Here is an 18,120-nt window from a genome sequence, read left to right on the forward strand (position 1 = left end):
ATGATGCCCAAGGGCCCTGGAGTCCTCCGGGAGCCTCGGGCTGGTGCAGCCAGAGGGGCCCCAGTGACTCAGTCTTACATCTGAGGGACCCATGTCTGGTCTATGTTGGTCTGTGTTTGTCAGGAGAGGTGGTCCAGGAGTGCCAGCCGCCTCCCCGGGCTTCGGTTAACTCCATTCCTTCTTTCAGCCATCCTTTCACTCCCTGTGAAGAGCCTCACTCGGCTGGGGGGGGAGCCTGCCTGGTGCCTCGGTCCTGCCGGGCGTCACGTCTGGCTCCTCCTCTTCCTGGCCCCCACCTGGCACATCCCTGCCCTTTGGTTCCCAGGTGTCCTCCTGCCCGCATCATCCAGGCCTTTGGGGATGCGCCCAGAGACCCCTGGGAGGGATGCTCTGCCCCCCGCCTCCCAGCCCGCCCATCAGCTTCTTTCTGGTGAGGACGCTGTTGCATTTCAGCCCTGGGTTCGAGGCATTTCCCAGGGGCGGCAGGATGACGTTCAGCGCACAGCTGGCGGCTGTCCTGTCCACCCAGCACTCAGCCTCCGGATGCCGTTTGCTGGCAACTAGCCCCGAGCAGGCAGTCCGGGCATTCCGCAGCCCTGCGGTAAATGCTCTCTTCTGTTTTCCCGAAGGGTACCCAGCCTCGACTCTCTCCCATCACAGCCCACCCGACCCCAGGAGCCGGGCTGGGGTTCTCCTTATTGCGCCCCTACTCTCAAAGCCACTGCATAAAGCCTGGTGAGAAATGGGTATTTTACTGAGTGTGTGTGTGTCTGTGTGTTTGTGTGTGCTGAGGGCAGAGGAGATAGCACATAGTGTACAGCACTTCAATCCTCCAATCACAAATCACAACCCCGCCCCCCCAGATCCAGATGCATCTCGTCCCGCTCTTCTCCCCTCTGCTAGGATGCACTGAAGAAGCTTCTCTCCCTCTCTCTCTCTCTCTCCCCCCACTTCCCTCTTCACCCCCTCCTTCTGCAGAGAGTTCAGGAGCTGTGTTCCCTCCAATGTCACAGCCCCCTTCCGGCAAACTGCCACAGGCTTCTAGGATGGGAAGGCTCTTACAGGGAGAGGCCGACTCTCTGTTCTCAGCAAACTCAAGGTCCCCCAGCTGCCAGGAGCGTTCCCCTCAGAAGGCAGCGAGGGAACTATAAATCACAGACACTTTTTCCTGTCACAAGAGAAAATGTGCTTTTGTATCACAGACACAGCATAATTTCTTTGTGTACCTGGTAGGGAAACGGAGGGTCCTCCTGCAATCCCCTCCCCTGCATTTTTGCATCATACAAACACACCCTGTGTACAAACCACATGCCCGGCCTCGGGCTGGGCCAGGCGGGTGGAAGTATAAGCAAGACGTGGTCTCGGGGGCACTCGAGAGATACTGGGCAGTCAGACGTGCCTGGAGAGTTACAGCAACAGGGCCACTGTGAGGGGAGCATGGGGGGGGGGGTCAAAACAAATGCCACAGTCCCCCCAGAGAAGGGGACACGGGATGGGGGTACCAGAGGGGCGGAGGCGGGGGCACGCTAGCACAGAGCATGAGGAGACGGGATGTTTTCAGGACGCAGCGCTAAGATTTGCTCATTCACTCCACCTGTTCCAACGGAACACCTGCTCCCGGCAGCTCCCCTGCAGGTGCAGAGCACCGCGTGAAAGGGAGAGACCTGCCCCCCTGGTGGAGCTGATCGGGGAGAATGCCCGGGGCTAAAAGTGCGCAGAAGCCGCAGCCACGGGGGGAACCTGGAGCAGCGCTGAGGGCAGGGGGTGGGGCGGCGGGATGGCTAAAGAATCGACATTCGACGGGGCCCAGGGGAGGCGGCACTTTGTGCGCCACGTTACGAATACTTCTCCATCAACCATGGAGGTGATTAGATGAGATCAGTGACTTGCAAACATGCCCTGGCTGACTAGGTGACGGATGTCCTGAACAACAGGATAACACTACACGCCTACCAGGAGGGCCACAACCCAGACCGCTGACATCACCAAAGGCTGGTGAGGATGTGGAACCACAGGAACTCTTGGTCAGTGCTGGTGGGGTTGCAGAATGGTGCAGCCACTTTGGAAGAGAGTTTTATGGTTTCTTACCAAACTAAACCTATTCTTTCACCCTGTGATCCAGCAAACGCACTCCTTGGTATTTACCCAAAGGAGTTGAAAACTTATGTCCACACAAAAACCCACATGTGGATGTTTTTACAAGTTTTATCCATAATTGCCAAAAACTTGGAAGTAACCAAGATGTCCTTCAGTAGGTGAATGGATAAACAAACCGTGGCACATCAGACAATGGAATGTTATTCAACACTAAAAAGAAATGAGCTATCAAGCCCTGAAAAGACATGGGGGAACCTTAAATACACACCACTAAGAGAAAGAAGCCCATCTGAAAAAGCTCCATACTGTATGATTCCAACTCTATGACATTCTGGAAGAGATAAAGCTATGGAGACAGTAAAAAGATCAGGGGTTGCCAGGGGTTGGGGGGAATGTAGGGGTGAAAAGACAGAGCACAGAGGATTTTTAGGGCAGTGAAACTATTCTGTATGATCCTACAATGGTGGGCACACATCATTATACATTTGTCCAAACCCACAGGATGCACCACACCAAGAGTGAACCCCGATGTCAACCGTGGACTCTGGGGGATGATGGCGTGTCCGTCCAGGTTCATCAATTGTGACAAATGCTCCGCTCTGGTGGGAGAGGCTCTGTGTTGGGGGGGGGGGGTGGCGGATGGTATATGGGAAATCTCTGTACTTCCCCCTCAATTTTGCTGTGAAAATTAAACTGCTCTTAAAAAGTAGTTGAATAAAAAGGATAAATTAAATAAACAAAAATTTTTAAAAGAACGACCCTGAGAGAGCAGACTACAGGTCCTAAGACGGGCCCAGAAGAAGGGCCCCAACCGTCCCCTGCCGGGCAGGGCACTGAGTGACAGGAAATGTTCCCTTATTGGGAACCACATGTGATCCACGCTGGCATTGCGTAGACAGTGGGGAGTCTTCCCTACTGACAGAGAGCATTACCTCTGCTTATTTATTTACACCACACATTTAAACAGGTAGCAGGGATTCTCTGGGTTAGAAAGAACGTGTTTCTAATACCACAGCAACAAAACAAGCTCCGGTGACAAGTCAAGGTTCACCTCGTCCCCGGGCTCTGTAAGTTCAGAGGCTTCACCTCTGGCTAGTGGGTTGATGCCCAGGAGGGTAACTTGGGTTGGGGAGGGGTGTAATCCATTTCTGGACCTGGGGCTCCCGTGTTCAGGCTGAGTCACGCCCAGCCTGCCTTGCCGAATCCTGACAGCACGGAAACAGAAACGCACAGGTGCGGCGACAAGAGCAGGGGGGCGGGGAGGGGGGGCGGCCGGAAGCAAAATCAGCCTCCCCCCAGCAGAGGGCTGCATGGGCTCCCGCAGACAGTGGGCAGGGGCGCAGGAAAGCCACTGGTGCCCAGCCAGCATCCAGGTCCAGCCCTTGCTCTCTCCTCAGGGAACGGCATGTGGGGGTCCCCGTCTCGTCTGAAATAGAGATCCCCAGTGTGACCACCCATCCCAGGAACAGGAGCTGGGCCACACCTCACGTCGAGGGGGAGTCTCACGTTTCAGACCACCTGCTGAAGGCACAGACGGCCTGGGTGCAATCCTGGCTCCGCCCACTGCTAGCTAGATGGTCTCAGCTAAGGCCCCTCAGTTTCCCCATCGGGGCATTGGGAGTAAGAGCACCCACCTGACTGGGCCATTTTCAGGATTAAAATAACTCTACGTGCCAAGTGCCGGGACCCGTAAACGCTCCGCACCACAGCCTCAGTGAACACCCTCACTGGTCTTCCTTTGCTCCCTGAGCTTCTCTGGGGCCGCGTGGCTCCTCCCTTTGTACCAGTTTGCGGGGAGGGAGGAGGCCCCTCACATCACCACGTGGCCAGGCCTGCGGTGGGAGGCAACCCTCCGAGCCACCCCCAAACCTCGGTGCCACCCAGCTGCACCTGGCGGGCTTCACAAACCCCCTTCCGTGGCACACAGGAGCTCAGAGAAGGGGGCTGCTTGAGGGGAGGTGCCCAACAGGCACTTCAGAAGGGGCCGAGCGCAGGGCACGGAACAATGTCCCTCCTATGCCCGTGCAGGCTGGGCAGGGTGCACCAAGGGGCGGGTGGACCCCAGGCAGGGGAGACCCTGGCTCCGTGTCCCAGCAAAGCAGCCAAGGCCTACACCCGCCTCCCCCAGACCCGTCTCGGCCCGGCTGTGCCCCATGGCACCAGCTTCCCTGCCCGGGTCCCACCTGGTCTAGGCCCCGGCCTGGGTGCAGACCTCCTGCGCCCGTTCCCCGTGCCCAGGCTGACCCTCGGAAGCAGGGCGCTGCCTCCTGCCCTGTGCTCCTGGCGCCCCGTTCGGGCCTTCCTGCTCTGTTTATTTGCACAGCCAGAAGACAAAAAGCCATCGCTCTGACTCACTCACGCTCCCCCGTCGGCTCTGATTCATGCAGGAGGCCCACGGCGGGGACTAACCCAGCCGTTAACCTCCTGGTTTCTTTATGTCTCTACGGCAAAGGCAACTGCGGTTTCGGATTGAGAATTCAAGCACAGCTCACTGCATCCGCGAGCTCACGGGCGTACTGCAGAGGACAGACAGCCTGGAGGGAAGTGCCTGCCCAGGGCTCTCCCTCCTGGAGACCTCAGAGCCACTTCACCGGGCGGTGATGGAAACTTACAAACATTTCAGTCGTCCTTCTGAAAAGGATTTGGCCATCTGGCAAGGGTGGTCCCAGAATGTGCCAGAAGTATGCATGCGACGCAGCCCAGGGTGTGAAAGAAGACAGCCTCAGAGCAAATTAGATTATGGTTTAGAACTGGAAAGGAAATGTGAGACTCAGAGCTGGGGGCTCAGCCCAGGGACACTAGGTTGGGAGGTGCAGGTGTGATTCAGATAGTCGGTGAGGCCGCAAACCACCAGGGTCCAGGCTTCTAGAGAACCTGACTTGTCAGGATGGGAGGGGGCGTAAACCCACCAGCACCGCCAGCTTCTCCTTCAGTCCTGAACGTGTGCCGTTCATCCCCGAAGGCCAGGAGCCGGGGGTGATTGATCTGGACCTTGGATTCCAGTGACTGGTGAACACAAGTGCCTCCAGAAGGTAAGGAGGCTTCTTTCTTGGGGCTCCTCTCAATCTGGATTCGGGCAACAGTCAGTTCACTGTATTTTCTCCACTTGCTTCCACAAATCTGAAGTGCTTTATGATTAAGAGCATATACCCCCAAATACAGAGAGAAGAATAATAAAAGAAAGACAAATGAGGATGCTGAAACCAAACAGAGGGTGGGGTGACCACAGGGGAAGAGGATGAGCTAATTCCTGTAATTAAGCGCTTATGCCGATCTGCCCGGCAGATAAGGGCAGAAAGCAGAAAGATACATGGTCCCCCCCCCCCGCCCCGCCCACCAGAAGCCGGCCTGGGGTCCCGGTAGGGAGCCCAGCTGGGCCAAGTTGATGGGTTCTGGAAGAAGACATCAAATGATCCCAGCATTAAAGGCACTCTGAGAAAACGGTGGACAGGGGACAGGGTAGTGACAGTGGAGTACAGAAGATACCAAAAAAAATATATTTCGCATGTTACTTCAGAAGGAACCAAAGTTGTGACGTGGAGTGAAAGTTCCAGCGAGGGCGGATCTGCAGGAGTGCAGAAAGCTGTCTTGCGGGAGCCCTGCTTTACCAGCGTGGGCCTGGGGGTAGGAGGGTAAACCAGAGTCCAGAGGAAGGGACGCTTGGTAAGAGCCTTCCACTCTCCCTCTCAAAAGTCCTGGTTGATTTCCTCAAATTGCATAAGTGATACATGGCATTTGCGGAACATTTGGAAAATAAAGAAAAGCAATAAAAATAAGAAGGAAAGGAAGATTTTCCACTAACAGTCTGGTCTAGAGACATTTGTCCTTACCTTTCTCTCTCTCTCTCTGGACAAACACACCCATGCAAGCACACTCTGAGTTTTCAACCTGGGATCATATGTTCTGTTCCATTGTATAACCGTTTCCCTCACATTATTAAATACTTGCTTACGGCACAAAATCTGCTGACCGTATAGTGTTCCAGAATATGGCTAAACTGCAGTTTATTCAAGCAATTCATTCAGGACATTTTAAACATTTCCCTCATATTAACAAAGCTGATACGAATGTCTCCGCTGCTAGGCAGAGCCACCGTGATTCACTCAAAGATAACTCCTAAAAGTGTATTTGCTGCATCCAAGCCTATTTCTAATTTTTCAATCTTTTTTTTACCTACTGTCAAAACCTCTTTAGAAAGATTTTACAATTTACCTTCTCCCTAGCAGGGACAAAAGGACCTGTCTCCTCACACTTTCCTCAATAATGGGACTCATCATTCTCTCTCTCTATTTTCCACTTTAGTAAAAAAAAAAAACAGTATCCTCCTGTTTTATTTTGAATTTCTTGGCTACTGTTGAAGTTCAACACTTTTACATGTGTATCGACCAACTGAATTTCTTCTTTTGTAAATTCATATATTTTGCCCTTATTTTCTACTGGGAACTTGTCTTTTCTCCTATGGACTTTTAAGGGCTCTTAGTCTCGTAAGAATATTGATCCATTATAAAACACAGTGTAAATATTTCCTTCCCAGTTCATTTGACAACGCTGGATATCCTAGTTTTTTGGTATTTGGAGGTTTAATTGTTTAATTGAGTTGCAGTTATTCCTTTTCTTTGTGACTTGTGTCTGCTATTCCTCAAATGACCAGCTTCAGGAGCCAGGCTCCATCCACATCAGCACCATTACTTCCGTTCCCTCCGTGTCCACCGTCAGGCTCTGCGGCGCCCCTGCTGCGCCCCACCCGGTGGGCTGGGGGTGGGCACACATGTCGGTGACCCCCGCCGGACAGAGCCACGGACCTTGACGGGACGAAACGACATTCATTTTGTCCGCCAGGATTCACCAGGAGGCCTGATTTTCCGTTAGCTTTGACGGCCGATGTTTTCATGGAGAGGTTGGGTGGGTGGACATTGTGACACCCGACCGGCTGCAGGGACAGTGAGAAGGACGGGGTAGGTGGGAGGGGGCGCCCTGTGTGTGTGCGCCCAAGGGTGCCGACTTCATTCCCGTCAGCCGGACAGTTCTATGACAACCAGCTGCAGGAAGGATGGAGCCCACCCGCCCAGCATGGCACCGCCCTACCCCGGGTGCTGGTGCAGTGTCCACAGTGTGTGGCACCCGGGGGGATACGGCGAGCCCCCGGTTCGCTTACTCAGAGCAGAGGTGGCCGGAGAGAGGAACAGTATCCCCAGGCACAGTAGCGCTGAGCAGCACTCGCGAATCGAAGAGCGTGTCCTCTGCACCTGCGCTCCGTCCTCGCAGCTGCGGCAGGAACCACGCGGCACTGATGCATCGGGGCCCCGGCACAAGATGCATCTGGCTTGCGGGGGTGACCCGGCTTCTTGTCAGGCGGCGACACAACTTAACTAGGGGGCCGGCAGGCAACCTGAGTCCTGTCCTCCTGCCTCGATCTGAGTTCTCTCTCTCAGCAGCTTGAGGGAATCTGTCTGCCTCTCTTCTTCCCTCCCTGGTGCTTTTCTTTTGGGGGCAGGGGTGCACAGAGGACCAGGCAGGGGGGAAGAGCAGCAGCAAATTTGCTTTCAGCCACTCGCCCCTGCTGGCGAGATTCTTTCGGACCTGCTTCGCGTTCTCCTGAGCCCTCCTGTCTGGATTCTCAAAACACAGTCCACGTGCCCAACACTATCCCTGGGGTTTCTGCGAGGGTCTCAAAGTGCTGACTGCGTGACACCACGAAGGTGACGGTGTTTTCAGACACGGAACTGAATCACGGCGGAGGAAGCACCGGGTGGGCCACTCTCCCACCCATCTCCCTTGGTGGGTCCCTGGGGCACAGGGGCTCAGGGAGCAGGCGAGGAGTTAACCCGGCAGTGGGGGAAGGAGAGAAAAAAGATCAAAGGAGAAAACACCGCCCAACTGGCCCTGAAGGATGGCGTGCCACCCCTTTCCCCACGTCCCTCTCTCTGGGCGCAGTCCCCACCATGCTGGTCACATGTCCACGCGGCACTGGACTAGGGTCCCAGCCCTTAGAAGGCGGCACTGGAGAAAGAGAGGGATTTACCCAAAAGAGCAGCGCAGGGCCAGAGGCCCCCCTTCTCAGGGATCACCAGCTCGGGGTGGCCACGGCATCCCCTCTGAGGGTCTCTGAGCCTGCGAACCAGACTGAAATCGGCTCACTCGTGCGCAGGCCCTGGGCTTCAGGGAGCCCACTGCTGGATGCGATGGGTCCAAACGCTCCTGGGCCACCCCTGCAACAGGTGCGGAAGATGATCCCCCTCTTGTCTGTGGGGTCGATGGCTGGCAGTGCAGAACCTTGGGGCCACTCCCGCCCCTGCGCCCCTCCCCCCGTCCCCCAGTCCACCGTGGAGAGGCTTCCAGAGGTACAATCAACAGGCCACTAAGTGTGTTATCAGAATTGTTTGAGGGACTTTTTTAATGAACACATTAGGAAAGAGATTTCAAAAGGAAAATGCTTTTAGGCAACACAACTTGACTAGATGAGAAGCATCTGATAAGCGCTGAATCAAGTGGATAAACTGGATTACGTCTCTGGAAAGTGGAGAAAAGGTAAAGGTCTAGCACACCTCCACCCCCAAGTCCCATCAAGTCACCAGAGAGGCCCACAGTCTGACTCAGGATTTTTTTTTTTTTTTTGCTGGTAAAATACACAATTTACCATTTTAAAGTATACAATTCAGGAGAGTTTTACACTGCTGTGCAAACATCATCGCTATCTAGTTCCAGACCTTCTTCATCACCCCAAACAGAAATCCCACACCCATTAAGCAATTCTGTCCCGTTCTGCCTCCCCGCCAGTCCCTGGCAACCACGAATCTACTTTTGCCTCTTCTGGATATTTCATGTAAATGGAGTCATACACTATGTGGTCTTTTGTGTCTGACTTCTTTAACTCAGTAATGTTTTCACGGTTCACCCATGCTGTAGCATGGGCCAGAGCATCATGCCCTCTGGCTGAGTAGCTTTCCACTGTATGTAGAGACCGCACTGTACAGACCCCTTCCTCAGCTGATGGACATCTGTATTGTTTTCACCTTTGGCTATTGTACATGGCACTGTTATGAACATGAGTGTGCACTTTTGTATGAACACCTGCTTTCAATTCTTTGGTGTATATACCCAGGAGGGAATGGCTGGGTCCTACTAGCTCTTGGAATTTTGATAACCGCAGGACTATGAGAAACTTAGCCCATCATTTTACAGGCAGGAAAACTGAGTCCCAGCGAAGCTATGACACGCCTCAGCCCAAAAACGTAGGGCTGAGAGCAGGAAAGTGATGTCCACTGCATGTTCAAATTCAGGAAAAGTCCTATTTGGATTCTCAATCCCCTGGACCCAAGACAATGGGTTTTTCCCAACAGATTCACTTGGGGACCTAGCCTGCCCCTGCAAGAGCAACTGCCTTTGCTTTCTGTCTAATTAAAATTCCCCCAAATAGAAAAAATACCATATCAGAGAAATTCACTAAGGGAAAGAATTACATATGATTTGTTCTGGAAACGGTGATTTCACTGAAGAGCAAAATCCATTGGGGAGACGCACGTTGACCACATATAGTCGCGAACATTTAAAACCTCCAGAATTCACATTGTGAAGAGGCAAGCAGGAGAGAGCACAGTGGGTGCCGGGAGCCAGAAACACACCAGCTTTGCTCTTTGTGTCCTCACTTCCCCTTTGCCTCTTTCTGGTTAGCAAAAGCGAAATTACGTAATTAACACTGAATGATACTTGCTGTAACTTTCAAAACATACACAACACAAGCTGATTATCCAAGAGCTTGTTTCATAAAATCTGCACATTGACACGCTTCTGAGGAACGAGCCAGGAGGATGAAATCTGTCATCTGTGCAAATAACGCTTTATCACCATTCAGAGAGCTCGGCCGCTCCAGCAGAAGGATGCTTCACGAGGTGGCCAGCACGGTGAGCTGGCGTCTCTCAGCAAAGCCAGGCGCGTCCTGCTTCCCCTGTGAACCTCAGAGGTGGGCGGGTGTCATCTCCTAGAAGTCTACTGTCTTTGGACGAGCGAAAGCTTCAAAGTGAAATTTGACAGTGGGGTTATCTACAGGAGGAGGAAACCAGTGCTGAGTTCCCACGTCTTCTCGTTAACCCTGGCCGAGGCTGAGCCACGCTGGCTCACGCTCAGGCGTCCGTCCGCGTGACCTGAGGGCAGATCAGCAGCAGCTCCGAGGCCGGTCCAGCCCAGCTGAGCACCCGCCTCCTGGGCTCCCCACGCCTCTGCAGGGTGGCCACCTCAGCCACCGAGCTCTCAGGGACCTCTGCTTTCTCTGGCACCTGGGGCACCCGGTGACTCTGGCAGGGTCCTGCAAGTCGGGCGCCACCTCTGGGACGTCTCTGATGGCCCTCTCGGGGTGATGCGGATGGCCGGGAGCAGGTGGCAGGCGAAGGCTCTGCAGGTCCTTGTTAAGTCACGCGGCCCCGCAGCCTCCCGCCTGGGGTGTCATCACAGCAGCGCTGAGGCAGCCCTACTGGATTTTACAAAGTGTCCCTTTTCTGGACAGGCTGGGAGGGTGTTTGTTCTGATAAACCACTGTCTTCTGGGTTTCTCAGGGACCCTTGGGGAGACGCGATGGGTCTTCAGGGACTAGCAGAGGGAGGTCCGCGCCCGCACACACACCTGATCCTTCTGTTTCCTTATTCGGGGGCCCCGATCCCCTCAATCGCCCTATTCCGTGTGAAATTCTCCACGCATCACTTTTCCCTTTCAGATCTTCAATTTCTCTTTTACTTTGCCATTCCTGAAAAAGTTACCTTTGTCACACATAAATCATAAATGATCGATTCATGTTTCCAGAATCGCTGGAGACGCGTAAGATTAAATTACTCAACAGTGAAATTATGTGAAATCGTTCATTTTTGAAATGTAATAAAACAAAAGTGGATGTCGCAGAATAGTGATCTCTGAAACAAGCAGATAAATATATCACAGTTCACGCTTTTTGCTTATTGTTTAATTAAAAGAAAATCCCTATCCTCAAAAAATCGTCTAAAAGAGAGTTCCGGAACCGGCAGTCATTTAACATACGGCAAAATAGCCTTGAGTTAATTCTGCCCTTAAAATACTTGACTGTGTGGACTCTTTACACAAGAGGGGTGTGCGTGGAGATCCCGTGCAGCCCCACCACGGACACCATGAAATATCAGCCCAGAAGCACCCGCCGGTGGAGTCACCACATGGTTTCATGAAGTTCTAGGTGGCTGAAGCAGGTCATTTTGTATAAGAAAAATCAACAAAACAGGACACACCAGGCTTTCTAGGGCACAGATATCCATTAGGGGCACTTTTGTTCTAGTATCAGTGGAACAATTTTCTTAGAAAAGAGTAACGATAGCCAACGAAGGAGAGGGAGTCACCCAGCACACAGTTTGGGGGACGGGCGGTCTGGCGGCACATCTATTACTGAGCTGCACTGAATTTCCAGAACACCCAGGACTGCTCTACTGAGAGAACCTGAGACGGGGTGTTTATTCCCCACTCCTGTTTGTGCTGTCGCTGCGGCCTGATGATGGGCTTTTTGTTCATCCTTTATCACTTACTAAGATATGAACGCTTTCGTGGACTTCGGCTATTAATCATGATAGATCTCAGCTAAAGAATAAGCACAAGAGAGGATGCAGGGTTGTAGGGTCGGGGCGGGGGAGGAACTGAGGAAGAAAGGCTCACCAGACAGAAAAAATGCATGAAGGATCAAGTCTTTCTGAGGTTCCCGCCGACGCGTACAGACATCATGAAAAAGGACAACAAGGTGGCCATGCGTATTCTGAAGACTTTGATTAGTTACGACCCAGTGTATACGTAGTATGCAATTTGGGATGATTTAAACTCAGGAAAATTAATCTTCAGTAAGGATGTTGTTCATCAGTCAAACCCAATTATATGAATAGAGACGTGGCGACGCTCTCAAGTCAAGAAAGAAAATAAAGCCCTTTCCAACCCCCCCGCCCCCCCCCTGCCCCTTTCCTCTCCAATTTGCAGTCATTTTAGGCATTTCCCAAAGAAATGATAAGCACCTGTGTATTGATCAAGACAATCTCATTAGGAATGGGATTTTCAATGTACACAGCCTTCCGGAAGTGACCCGGTAAGCACAGATCTTCCTAATCCTGCAGGCTAGCTCTCCGTTACTCTTCCCGAGTTAACAGTCTGAGTTATGGAGGCAGACGACCAGGTAGCAGGCACTTTCGCACCCACAGGGCCAGAAAGTCAAACAAGGCAAATGGCTTTTGACTTCTGATCCCACTACACTCCCTGCAAACAAATCTACTTAAGGAGCTGAGATTAATGAAAGGAAATAGCAGCTCAATGTTCACTTCTAGATCTCGTGATGGAAAGAACATGCTGCCTGCTTGCATTCTGACTTCCAGAATGTTAAATCAAAGTCGAACACACACAGAAATCCACCACGGCCGCAGAGGCAGAGACTAGAAACTATTGGCCTGTGTTTTCTTTCAGGGAGTTTGTTTATTTTACAAGCTGTTCCTCAAGGAGCCCTCACTTGTCTCTGGAGCAGGCAAAAATCTCTTGCATCTCTAAGAAGAGGGACATACTCAGAGAGAATTGAACAGAAAGGCCAGTGTGGTATTTCATTTGTGCAGCAATAGGAAAACATCATGAACAACAAAAGTTGGGGCATTTGTTCTCCGTGGGGAGTCGGACAAAGGACCCCCACACCTCCCCTCCCCAAGCACAAGGCTAAACACCCACCGCTGGTTTCCCTTCTGCGTTGCTCTCCCTGACGCTCCAGAGAGGCCCTGGCTGGGACCCCAGCACAAGCCTCAGCCCTGGGGTTGGGGTTGGATGTTTGGTCTCCATCGCAGTGTTAATAAAATTAGGGTTTTTGCCCAAATCTTTCCCATCAGTCACACACCAGATCTGCACGTCCCGAAAAACAAATGTGAACCCTCCATCACAAACAGCAAGGAAAAGGAATCTAATGGCAGACAACATAATTTACCATTGCTCCCCAAAGATGCAGGTGGCTATTTTTAAGGTCGAACATGAGCTAAAAAGAAAGGAGTATTTTTCAGAATAACCGAATTTGATAACTTAAAGCTCGTTGGGCTCAACCCCGGCCTTCATTCAATGGATGGGGAAATTCTGGTCTAAAGAAAGGAGGGATGTGCCCAGTTTTAGAGGCATTGCTCTTAGGATGTAAGAAGTGAAATTACCATTCTACAGGAGACATCACGAGGAGCTGGGTCATCTAAATCTTCCCCTGATCAAATAAATAACAGAGGAAAACGATATTATGGGAAGAAATTGAGCAACAGCAACCTCCACAGACACCACGCCTCGCTCTCTCAACCACGTTCCCTCCTACACATAATCACAGGATCACATTATTCTAAACAAGAGAGTTGTAGATAAAATAATACAGATATTCAAAGCACGTAAGACATTGTTTTGATTCAAAATGACTCTATTTTCAACTAACCACGAAACATTTCTCAGGTCAGAATAAAGTTACGTGCTGGCTTTTCCAGTGTCTGATTCGAGTCTCCTTTTAGCATGACAACTGTTAGCAATCACTGAAGAAAAATCCCACCATGCCTTAGTTGACATCAGCATGGAAATCGCAGCGTTAATGTCACTGTATCTCACTCCAAAATAAACATTAAATTAAGGCACATTTAATATAACTAAATTGCGGTCAAAGACTTACCCAAACGTTCCTATTAAAAACAAACAAATATTAATTTAAAATAACCATGACTCAGTTTACGATTTGATATCTCTGTCAGTCTCTCTCTCTCTCTCTCTGTGTCTCTCTGTCTCTCTCTCTCCCCACCCCCCAACTGTGTACTAAGACTTCAGTCTCTACGCTTCTTGGATGAATAATTCTGATAAATCGTCGGCTTTAGAACAGTGTGTGTGGGGGATATGTAAGTCAATATAGACTTAGTATCTTAAAAGCAAATGTTGTGCCAGTTTCAGGTGAATATTTCCTAAAATTCCTTTGAAAAATATATTCCTTATTAGCAAAGGGATAAATGTATTGATTGGTATTTCTCCTCTAAATTTCTGGGATTCTACTCTTTGTTTTAGAATTATAAGGAACCACTTCTAATTCATTATATATTGCAAATATGAGAAATGCCTAAAATTCTGAAAAGTGCAATAATGCAAATGATATCAGGGAAAAACGTGGATTTTTGCTCAAAGCACATTTTTTTGGTTTATTACTCTGAGATAGGCATAATCATTCCTTATATAATTTGCCCATTTGAATATAGAAATTTTAAAAATTCCTGTGGAATATCTTTTCTTTCAAACTTTTTGAGATAATGGTAGAGTCACAGAAAGTTGTAAGGAACAGTACACAGAGATTCCCTTACACTCTTCACTCGGTTTCCCCCAGTGGTAACATCTCAAAAAACTATAACACAATATCACAACCAGGAAACTCACACTGATACACTCTCCAGACCTTATTCAGATGTCGCCAGTTTTACATGCACCCCTGTGTGTGTGTGTGTGTGTGTGTATATGTGTGTGTGTGTTTCATTCTATACAGTTTTATCACATGTGTAGACTCAGGTGACCATGTGAAATATGTTTTTAAGCATTTTCTGCTTTTAGTGTTTCATCTTGGCTTTACCTTTGGATGCATCCATGTCTGTATCTCTTAGATTCTACGTCTTCTTTATGGCTTTGCTTCTTGGCTACACTAACGTATTCATCTCTTCTTTGAATTTTATTGCCTCATCCGTGAATTCTTTGCTAGGAGAAAGCTTTGTATTTGGTTTGCTTTTTGCGGCACATTTATCCTTTCCCAGGACAAGACACAAACATAAACAGACTTTCCAGCATACATTCACAGGGTTTTTAAAGACACCAGTGAGAATAGATTAATATAAATACTAAGCTTAAAAACTGTCATAAAAGTTCAGCCTTTAAAACTGGCTTATTAAAATATTTGTTTTTTTTTAAAGCCCAGATTTAAACTACAGTTATGAGTTATGGTGCTCTGCTCAGAAAGAGTTTACTTTATGATCTTTTCACCAGGCGAAAGGAATCTGGCATCTGTGCCGTCTATCCAAAATATAGTGAAGCAAGGAGGATGAAAACGCAATTCTTTCAGGTTCAAGACTTGTCTGAAAATAGTACAGCTTTCAGAAAACCTCAGTAAAGTACTACATTTCAAATGACCTCAAACAGCTACTCTCCAAGTCCCAAGCCCCCAGCTCCCACTCTGGCCAGATGGGTAGCAAGACCTGCTTCCTGCAAGATTTAAAGAGTAACTACAAATATTTAAGGAAACAATACCCACATAACAGAGGTCAGCCCCTACATCAGATCTTTTCAGTGGGCATTTTATAACAAAACGTTACTTATATTTCAAGTAGCTGGGCCATTCATTCTACTTCTTCCCCTGACCAATCAAAAGCTCTCCAAGGATTCTGCATTTCCATTCACCATAGGGAATTCATTTTCTTTCACGACCAGCTAGCATTCTGAATTTAACCATTAACGAACACTTCCAAAAAGTCAATTTTCAGGAGAGAGGAAAAGGCTTACACATACTGGATGGTTAGAGGGTCCTACTCTGTTCTCCAAAGTAACTAAAAGTTCTTAGGGGAAAAAAAAGGTAGTATTTTGAGGATGGGAACCTACTGAAAATCTATGCAGATTGCAGAAGTTAGAGAGATATCATCTTTAACCACAAAGCAGAGAACACGAAAAATGTCTGATAAGTAATCATCACCTCCCCACACCCTCCCAGCCAGGTGCCCCGCCAACCCTGCACCGAAGACTCAGGCATTTAACGAGAAAACTGAAAACTCCTGTGCAGATTTTCAGATTAGATGAACCCTGCTGACTGTCCAAAGACACCTGATTTATTGTGTATTTGTATTTTTAAATACCAGGACAAAGGAAAAAGTCAGCATAAACATTAGCACCAGCAGTACTCTGATTTTCCCTGTGTTTCTCTTTATATCAAGGGACAATTTCGGCGTTTAATGTGGTTGCTGCTCGTCTAGACACAGCTTTTCTCATATATCTCAATAGACACTAAAATCACAGACAATTTATGGAAAGGTCTAGCAATTCCTTACTAATACATATACCTAATGCGTCTTAAAAATGTTACAAATAAATAACAAATGCCACGGAGCAACATTTTCAGGAAATCAAACCAATTATGACTGTATTTATACTCATCCAGACTAACAGCTTAAAAACAGAAAGAATACAAAAGTTTGTCGAACATGCCTGATAAGTAAAAGCAAGGTGCGCCCAGGATCATCAGTGTGTCAAAGATTTTCACATTTCCCTTCTCTTTCTGTACAGAGTGGGTATCTATCCACCTAAGGAAACTGGTTTATCAGACCTAGTCAGTTATATTCAAGTACAGAAAAATAAAAATAAATGGGCTCCATGGAGATCATGTGCTCTCCAGCTGAATGTGTTTCTCTTACATTTCAGGGACTTTTTTTTCCAAGAAAACTCTTAATGCTTTTCATGTATTCATTATAAGTAATATCTTTTATTTTTATATAACATTAACTGTGCTCTATGTCTGATTCTCTGCTTTAGGAATGCGATTCTTTTCAAATGAATTTTAAAAGATCCTACGAAATTCTTGCATTAAGGTAAGACCTCTTGCTTTTGTTTTCAATAATTTTCTGGAGGGAAGTCTTAATGATAATTCTGTTGACTTTTTCCTTAAGCAAAGCTATATATGTGTACGTTTTAAAAAGATGACATTCCTCATCTGTTTGTTCTTATTTCAGATGTGCTATAAACTATGTGTGGTAGAAAGGGTACATGGAATTAACTAATGGAAGCTCATAATTTAGGCAGCAAAAACCAGAATTAATGTATTATCCCACTGTAGCATTTTAGTACTCGGCCAATCCAAACTTTCTTTCCTAGGGAAATATGTGATTGAGACACTTTCCATCTGCTTTTGACAAAGATAGGAGAAGATCCCCGTAAGTTACCCTCTGCTAAAAATTCTTTTTAAAAAGCCTATAAAATGATTATTGTCTTAGGGGCCTATTTCACCCAAAGAATTTTCAGTGGCACAGAAATAAAAACTAAAAAAATAAAATAAAATCCACCTGTGCTAGATCAGCCTTTCGTAGCCACAGCAAAAACATTTGCAGATATTATAAAACACACAGGAAGGAAATGGATATGCTTGGGAGAATGGGCGGCTGCACGCTCTTGATTAATCTAAATTCCTTCTGTGTGAAGTGGAGACGTGAATAGAAACACTGCAAGATGAGCGAGAGACTAAAACATACCAAGTACGAAGGATTTTTAACCCGGCTCTCTCTCCACCAAAAATCCTCCACCCTTCACTCCATCGTCTGAGACAGGCATGGTCACAGAGCCTTCTGGAAAGGACAGGACAGCGTCTCCGCAGTTAGACATTGTCTAAGGGACTTCCAAGGTGTCTGGTGGAAAGGGGCCGGTGCAGGACGCCCTGAGCGCTCTACTAGAGGAATCCAGAACTCCCAGTGCTCTCGGCAGCCGTGTCCCTTTGCCTTCTCCGGCGCCGGGCCCTGTCGCACCGCCTCCCTTTCCCCGCAAACCTGTTTCCCAGCCTGGACCCCTCGCGCTCTCCTGCGCGGCCGAACGCTCGGACGTAGCGCGGGCAGAGCCCCCTCCCAGACTCTCGAGGTTCAAGGCTGGGGCCAGAGGCTCCCAGCTCCGAGGTCCACTCCACCTGCCTGCGGGCAGCCGGGGTTCCCAGCGGCGGTGTCCGCGCTCCGATCTCCGCGCCTCAGCCTCGGCCCTGTCCTCCGCGCTCGGGGCGCGGATGGTCCCCGGCTTTCGGGCTGCACCGGCCCCGGAGCCGCCAGCACAGGGCAGCGTCCTCCCGCCTTCCCCAGGCAAACCCAGGCGCCGCCGGTCCGCACCTCTGCGCCCACCGGGCGGGCCAGGGCGCCGACGGCCGGGTCCCCGAGGCGCGGGCCGGGACGCCCTGCAAGAGCAGTCGAGGAGAACTGGGTGTCCGCACGACGAGCGCGCTCTGCCACTCCCCGGGAACGGGGCGAAGCCACAGCCTGGCAC

At 49.6% G+C, this 18,120-nt stretch overlaps 1 protein-coding gene across 3 annotated transcripts in view; it reads right to left on the reverse strand.

Annotated features, from left to right (window-relative positions):
• The window catches only part of TWIST2 (twist family bHLH transcription factor 2), a 50,116-nt gene that overhangs the window by 30,970 nt on the left and 1,026 nt on the right, over positions 1 to 18,120 (reverse strand). The gene's annotated exons all lie outside the window — the stretch shown is intronic.

This window comes from Eschrichtius robustus, chromosome 5 (genome assembly GCF_028021215.1).
Source record: "Eschrichtius robustus isolate mEscRob2 chromosome 5, mEscRob2.pri, whole genome shotgun sequence".
NCBI lineage: Eukaryota > Metazoa > Chordata > Mammalia > Artiodactyla > Eschrichtiidae > Eschrichtius > Eschrichtius robustus.